Here is a 7,192-nt window from a genome sequence, read left to right as displayed (position 1 = left end):
ATAAAATTTTTTAGAATAATTTTTTTTCATTAGGTGTCATATTAAGTCATCATACACAAATCAATAGATATCATATATAATAGCTTGCTTACACACCAACATTAACCACTTAGAAAATAATATAGGGAAAAACCAAAAGATTTCACTAATAACAGTATTAAAAACTTATAAAATTTTTTCAGATAAGCTTAATAAATGTGCAAAACCTACATGAAGAAAACTAAAAATAATAAAGAACATAAAGGAAAATCTGAAAATAGTTTCATCATGTTTCTGAATGGGAAGAATCAGTATTATACTGATTTGGGGGGGTAAGTTTTCATTAAAACAATTTAAAAGTTAATACAATCAAATCCCAAATACACTAAGAAAAGTGACAAGCTTATTCTAAAATTCATTTTTAAAATGAATAGCCAGAGCAGGTTTCAGCGACAACAAAAAAACAGAATGAGGGGATAAATTAATCGATAGGACATCAAAACATACTATAAAGTCATAGTATTTAAACCAGTATGATCCTGGAGCAAAATTAGATAAATGATGAAGGGAACTAAATAGCCCAGAAATAGATCCCTTAATGTATAGGAACATAATATGAAACAACAATGGTATTTCAAACCCGTGAAGATAAAAAAATAAGCTATTCAATAAACAGATCAATGTTTAAAGAGGTTTTTTTTAAACTGTTTTTTTATTGAGTTATAGTCATTTTACAATGTTATGTCATAAAGAGTTTTAATAAATATTTAAATAGTAAAGTTTTAATAAATGTTAAAATAGTATAAATAAATGGTATAATAGTTTATGGATAACTGGCTACCCATTTGAAAGAAAAGTAAAATTCATTTTAAAAATGAATTTGATATACACTAAAAAGCTCTATGAAAATACAAAGCTACAAAACCTTATGGTAGACAGTTTTATTACCGAAAAAAAGTGTCAAAGACATTAGGGGAAAGATTATACTATATTAGACTAGATAAAAATTTTTAAATTAATGGAAACCAAAGACTGAATTCAATTCAATGCATTCAATAAACTGAAAAAAATTGCAACATGTATGATGAAAGGTTAATGTGTATGTTATATGTGAAGAATACATAATTTTTCTTAATGGCACAATAGAAAAAGGACACAGTGTGAACAGGCAATTCCCAAAAGAATGCAAATGGACAAAAAAAATCTGTGAGTTATCTATTACCAAGTAACAAATTACTCCCCAAATTTTAGCTGCTTAAAGCAATAAATACTTATTATACAGTTTCTGTTGATCAGGAATCTGGGAGCAGTTTAAGTTACAAACAAGATGTGTACACTAAGGCTACAGTCATCTGAAGACTCCATTGGGTTGCAGAATTCAACTCACAAAGTGGTTCACTCACATGCCTGGCAAGTTACCCAAGTTACCATTGATTGTTGGCAGGAGGCCTCAGTTCATAGACATCAAAGCTGGCTTCCTCCAAAGCAAGAAACCCAAAAGCGCCCAGGATGGAGACTACCGTGATTTATCATCACCTACCCTAAGAATTCACACTTCATTGTTTCTGCAATATCCTGCTGCTTACAAAGGTTAGCCTATTCAGTGTGGGAGGGACTATAAAATGGCTTGAGTCTCAGGAGGCAAGAATTGGGGCTTTTGTGGAGGCTAGCTACCACATAACCATGAGGAGAGGTGCTAAAATCCTGTAGTAATCAAGGAAATGCAAGGTAAATAATGAGGTGTCATTTTTTAACTTTTAGAGTGGCAAACATTTCAAAGATTATTCCAGTGTTGGCAAAAATGTGGGGAAATGAGTACTCCTGGTGAGAGTGAACTAGGACAGACTTTTTGGTTGACAAACTGGCAGTGGCTATTACAGTTTTAAAGGCATGTATTCAGTCCAGAAATTTCACTTCTGGAAGTAGTTCCATATGTTCAGGGCAGGAAAAGTATATACAAGAATACTGCACTGTTTACAATGGCAAAAATTTGGAAACGATTTTGATCATATCATGGATAAAAATATTTTGGTGTATCTACACTATGAATACAACGTTGCATTAAAAAAACCTATGTTAGGATTTCTGGGTTAAGATAGAAAACCGAACATATTTAACTAATTTCACTCCTCCTAGCCCCAATAAAACTACAAAGAATTTTCCCTTTCTTTTTTAATGCAAAAGATAGGAAAAGCAGGAGGAGAGAGAATAGCAAAGATTTTTATAAGCTAGAAAGCAGATGGATGAGAAGTAACCGTTTTAGCAAACAAGAAAAAGCCCAATTTAAGCAAGCAGTGGGAAAGCTGAAAATGAGCCTGATTTACACAGGACAATACCCAAAAGGCTCAGTGACAGGGAATAAAAGGTATATCCAGCATGAGAGGTATTTGGCTAAAAGAAGAAACATTGAGTGACAGCTGAGAATCAGGAACATCCCTTAATCCCCTCTGCCACCTTTGCACAATTCTGGAGGATATTTCTGAGAGACAGACAGAGAGTAAAAAAAGAGTCTTTGTATTGGAAGTTGACAGGACCAGCTGAGAGTCAAAAAATAGTTGGGGCCTGGGGTAAGTTACCATATACGTATTGAATGATGAATGCTGAATCCTTATAGAAGCTGGCAACTACATCTTTACCTTCCACGCAAGAAACAGGAAATATGACTAGCCCAAGAGAAAACATCTAGAAACACCAACATTAGAAATTTCCATCTGAAAAAGGAAAAACAAAACAAAACAAAAAACTGAAATAAAAAAAGAAATTCTCTTCAAACAGCCTAAGGCAATCACTTTTCAGTGATGATCAAGTTTGATAGACCTTGGGTGTGGTCAAGATGGCAGAGTAGGAAGACCCTGAGCTCACCTTCTTCCACAGACACACCAAAACTACAACTATTTACAGAGCAATTATCGTTGAGAATGATCTGAAAACTAGCAGAAAATATTTTCCACAAGTAAGATATAAAGAAGGAACCACAACAAGACCTGGTAGAAGGGGTGGAGACTTAGTACAGTTAAGACCCACATCCCTGGGGTAGGCAACAGCACAAACAGGAGGATAATCACAACTGGAGAGATATTCCTCCAGGAGTGAGGGTTCTAAGCCCCACATTGGACTCCCCAGCCTAGAGGTCCTGCACTGGAAAGACAAGCCCCCAGAACATCAGGCTTAGAAGGCCAACAGGGCTTGTATACAGAATGCCAGAGGGCTGTGGGAAACAAAGACCCTACTTAAAGGGCACGTGCAAAATCAGTCTCAGCACAGAGGCAGTAATCTAAAAGGAGTCTGGGTCAAACACACCTGCTGATTTTGACAACCCCTGGAGAGGCAGGAGGCAACTGGTACTCCCCCTGGGAACACAGACACTGGCAGTAGCCATTTTGGGGAGCTTATTCTACCACAAGGACACTGATGCTGGCAAGCACCATTTTGGAGTCATCCTTTGTGACAACATGTATGACCCTGGAGACTATTACGCTAAGTGAAATAAGCCAGACAAAAACAAATGCTATATGATATCACTTATATGTGTAATCTAAAAACAAAACAAATGAATAAACAACAAAACAGTAAAAGAAACAAATTTGATCACAGATACAGAGAACAAACTAGTGGTTGCCAGAGGGGAGAGGGATAGGGAGGTGAAAAAAAAAGGTAACATGGGAGGTAATGAATGCTAATTAGCTTGATTGTGGTGATTATTTCACAATGTATATTTATATGAAACCACTGTATTGTATACCTTTAATATATACAATTTTTGTCAATTATATCTCAATAAAGATGGAATTTTTTTTTTTAATTTGACAGGCCCCATGACTATACTTAGAGCTTCTAATCAGCTTTCAGTTCCCACTGCTAATTATGAGAAGACAACCAAGGACTAACATATATCTGAGAGCATCTAACAAGAGAGGTCAAAACAGAAAAATAACTTTGAGGAAACAGAAACAAGGAGGAAAAAAAACTTGAAAAAAGTAAATTGTCACCTAATATCCTCAGAGAAATACAGAAGACATTGTATGTATGAAATGGGAACAGCAAGCTACTTAAAGACAGGAACAATCAGAAAACAAGAGTACACTCAGAGAGTAGAACACAATGACAGATGCAAAACAGGAGAGAAAAATAACAGCATCAGTCAATGGCATCCAATATCCAAATAACGAGTCTCCCAGAAAGAGAAGAGAGAGAACATAGAAGGGAGGAAATTCGGATTGAAATACTCCAAGAAAATAAATGTCCAGAATGAAATGTCATGTTTCCAGATGAAAGCACCCACACAGGATGGAAAAAGACGTATTCTATAGCAAACTTTTATGAGATTTCAGAACACTGGAGATAGAAGATCCTACACTCTGAAAAGGGGTGGGGGTGTGGGCAGCTCACATAAAAAAGATCAGAAAACAGAATGGGTTTGGAATTCTCAAGAGCAACACTGGAATGTAGAAGACAATGAGGCAATGTCTTCAAAATACTAGAGAAAATGATTTCCAACATATACTCAGTTAAATTGTCTATCAAGGATTAGGGCAAAATAAAGTCTGAAAAGTATAGTTTCTATGCATCATTTTCAGGAAACTACTCTGTTTATCTACCAAAATGAGGGAATAAATCAAGAAAGAGGAAAATGTGGGGTACAGAGAACAGGAAATACAACCCAGGGGAGAAGCAAAAGGAATCTTCAGAATCACCACTGTGAGGCAGACAGACAAAGATAACCTGTTGAGACCAGAGCAATGCGACTTCAGAGGCAGACATTCTGAGGGCCACTTTCACAATCCTTCTGCCGTATCTTCATTTTAACCTAAGAAACTACTGGAGAATGTATTATTCCAACACAAGAGAATAAACCAAAAAGGAGGAAGGCATGAGACCCAGGACGTAGGGAATGGATTCCAGGAGAAAAAAAGTCAATTTCAAAGTTAAAAGCAAGGCAAATCCAGAGACACAACAGGCCCAGAGAGCACAAGTTCAGATAAAGTAGAAGGCCCAAAGGAAAGTAATTGGAATGGTTAAATAACCTGATCTGAGTGGTCTTGTGGGAAATGTACTAAGATACTATAGGAAGACATGGGAAAATTTAGCAAGAGATTAAAAAAAAAAAAAAGCAACAACCAAATGAAAAAAATCAAGGCATGTTCTACCTCAGTAAAGAAATAGAAAGGTCACTGAAAACAAAAAGTATGAGAAACTGTCACAACCAAGAGGAGCAAGAGACATGACAACTAATCATAATGTGGTATCCTGCAAGGAATATTGGAAGAGAAAAGGAACATTTGGCAAAAACAAAGGAAATCTGAATAAGCTACAGACTCCAGTTAATAATGATGTGTCAGTATTGGTTCATGAATTGTAACAAATGCGTTATACTATAAAATGTTAATAAGGGAAACTAGGTATAGAGTATATGGGAACTCTGTATGTACTGCCTTCACAATTTTTCTATAAATCTACTATTGTTCTGAAAATAGACTTTATTTTCTAAAAAAGGAAGAAAACTGTGATTAAATATACTTTAACTTTCAGCAGTGAACAATATTTGTATAGGCATAAAAATGAAAATATTGAATCCTGATTTAACCAAAAATTGTAACTGCATTGCAAGTGAGGAATGAGTGTATGAAGCAGATGGATGGCAGAGTAAGAGAAATAAACTCCCATTTACCATTAAAAAAAATAAGTGATGTTTGAAATTGATGATTCAAAAGATAGCAGGATATGCATTTTATTTAGATACATGAAGGCATATAAATGGCAGAAGAAACAGCTAAGAGTAGAAAGAAATTCTTTGAGGAAAAGTACTGGGGATGTCTTTTAAATTCTTACTTCAAAATCCTCTCCCCCTTGATTTTTCTCACACGTATCAATAATCCCTAATCTTGAATGAATCAGACAATCTGTTTTCTCATGGCTGGAAAAAAATGGATACTTCCTTTGGTTGGCTTCATTTTAAATTCATGATTTCCAAATTCATTTGAAAGTCAGGACTCATCCATAGTCTCTTACTCTTCTCTGTTTCTGTTCTCTAAACATCTACCATTTTTCTTTGGCCTCCGATCTTCTTTGGCTTTCCTGCTGATAACCCTCCCTGATGATGGCTTAATTTCCTATTTCACTAAGAAAATAAAAGCATTCAGCCATTATTTCCAAATAGATCCATCTTTCCTTTCCTTATTGTTCAGAGGAAGAAACACCCTTACTTTTCTCTGAGGTACTTTCCATCTACCTTACTTCTTTACCTCCATTATGCCCTTAGATGTTAGTTTGACATGGGATTTTGTTCTCAGGAGGCTGATCTTATTCTCCTTCTTCTCTAAGGCTGCATTCATTAACAATCAAAGGCTTTAAGGGATAGGGCATGTTCACATGCCTAAGTTGATGATGAAATATCAACTCCTGACTTCTGTTTTCATACATTGTCATCTTGAATGGAGAGTTGAAAATACCTTATTTTCATTTTGAAGTTACATCATAAATTGCCCCTAAGAATTTTCTTTACCCAAACTACACCTGCTATAATATCTCAGTTAATCAAAGCAGCAGTATCCTAAATCATCAGAGCCAGAGATCTGGGCATCATTCTAGACAACTCTCTTGTCCTTCCTTGATACCCAGTCCATTGCTTCAGTGCCTGACACAGTAGAGACTGAACAAATACTTATTGAATGAATGAATGAATGAGTGAAGCTTGCCCATTCTTACTTCCATTTCCCTATCTCCCCTCCTACTTCCACTGCAGTCAGGTGCTCACCATCACTTAGCTGTACAATTGCTGTTGCATCAATTGCCATCATGATCTTTTTATTCTCCATGTGTTTTCTTCATTGATTACTATTTCCCTTAGTCTACAACATAGTCAATGTTCTTATATGTGTTTGTGTGTGGAAATAAACTTTCCTTTTCTTAAATAATTGCCACATTTCTATCTCACCTTTCTTTCCTTTGTCCCCACACTCCTTTTAAAGGTCTCTAGCTCATTTCCTGACAACTCATTTAACTAGAGTCTCTATGTAGAGAGGGCAGCTCTAAAAATAATAAAATAAAAACTGGTTTTGACTGCAAACATTCTTCCTCTCTACCTCTGATCTTCAGCCTCAGGGCTCCAAGAAATATCTCAGGGACAGACTGCTCTGAGAGGGAATCCTTCTGGAGATCCCATTGATACCCTCATCAAACATACATCCATTGTTATGAAGAAGCCCTGAAGACT

The sequence above is a fragment of the Camelus dromedarius genome, chromosome 3 (genome assembly GCF_036321535.1).
Source record: "Camelus dromedarius isolate mCamDro1 chromosome 3, mCamDro1.pat, whole genome shotgun sequence".
Lineage (NCBI taxonomy): Eukaryota > Metazoa > Chordata > Mammalia > Artiodactyla > Camelidae > Camelus > Camelus dromedarius.
The sequence above is the reverse complement of the archived record's forward strand: the minus strand, read 5'-3'. Positions refer to the sequence as shown.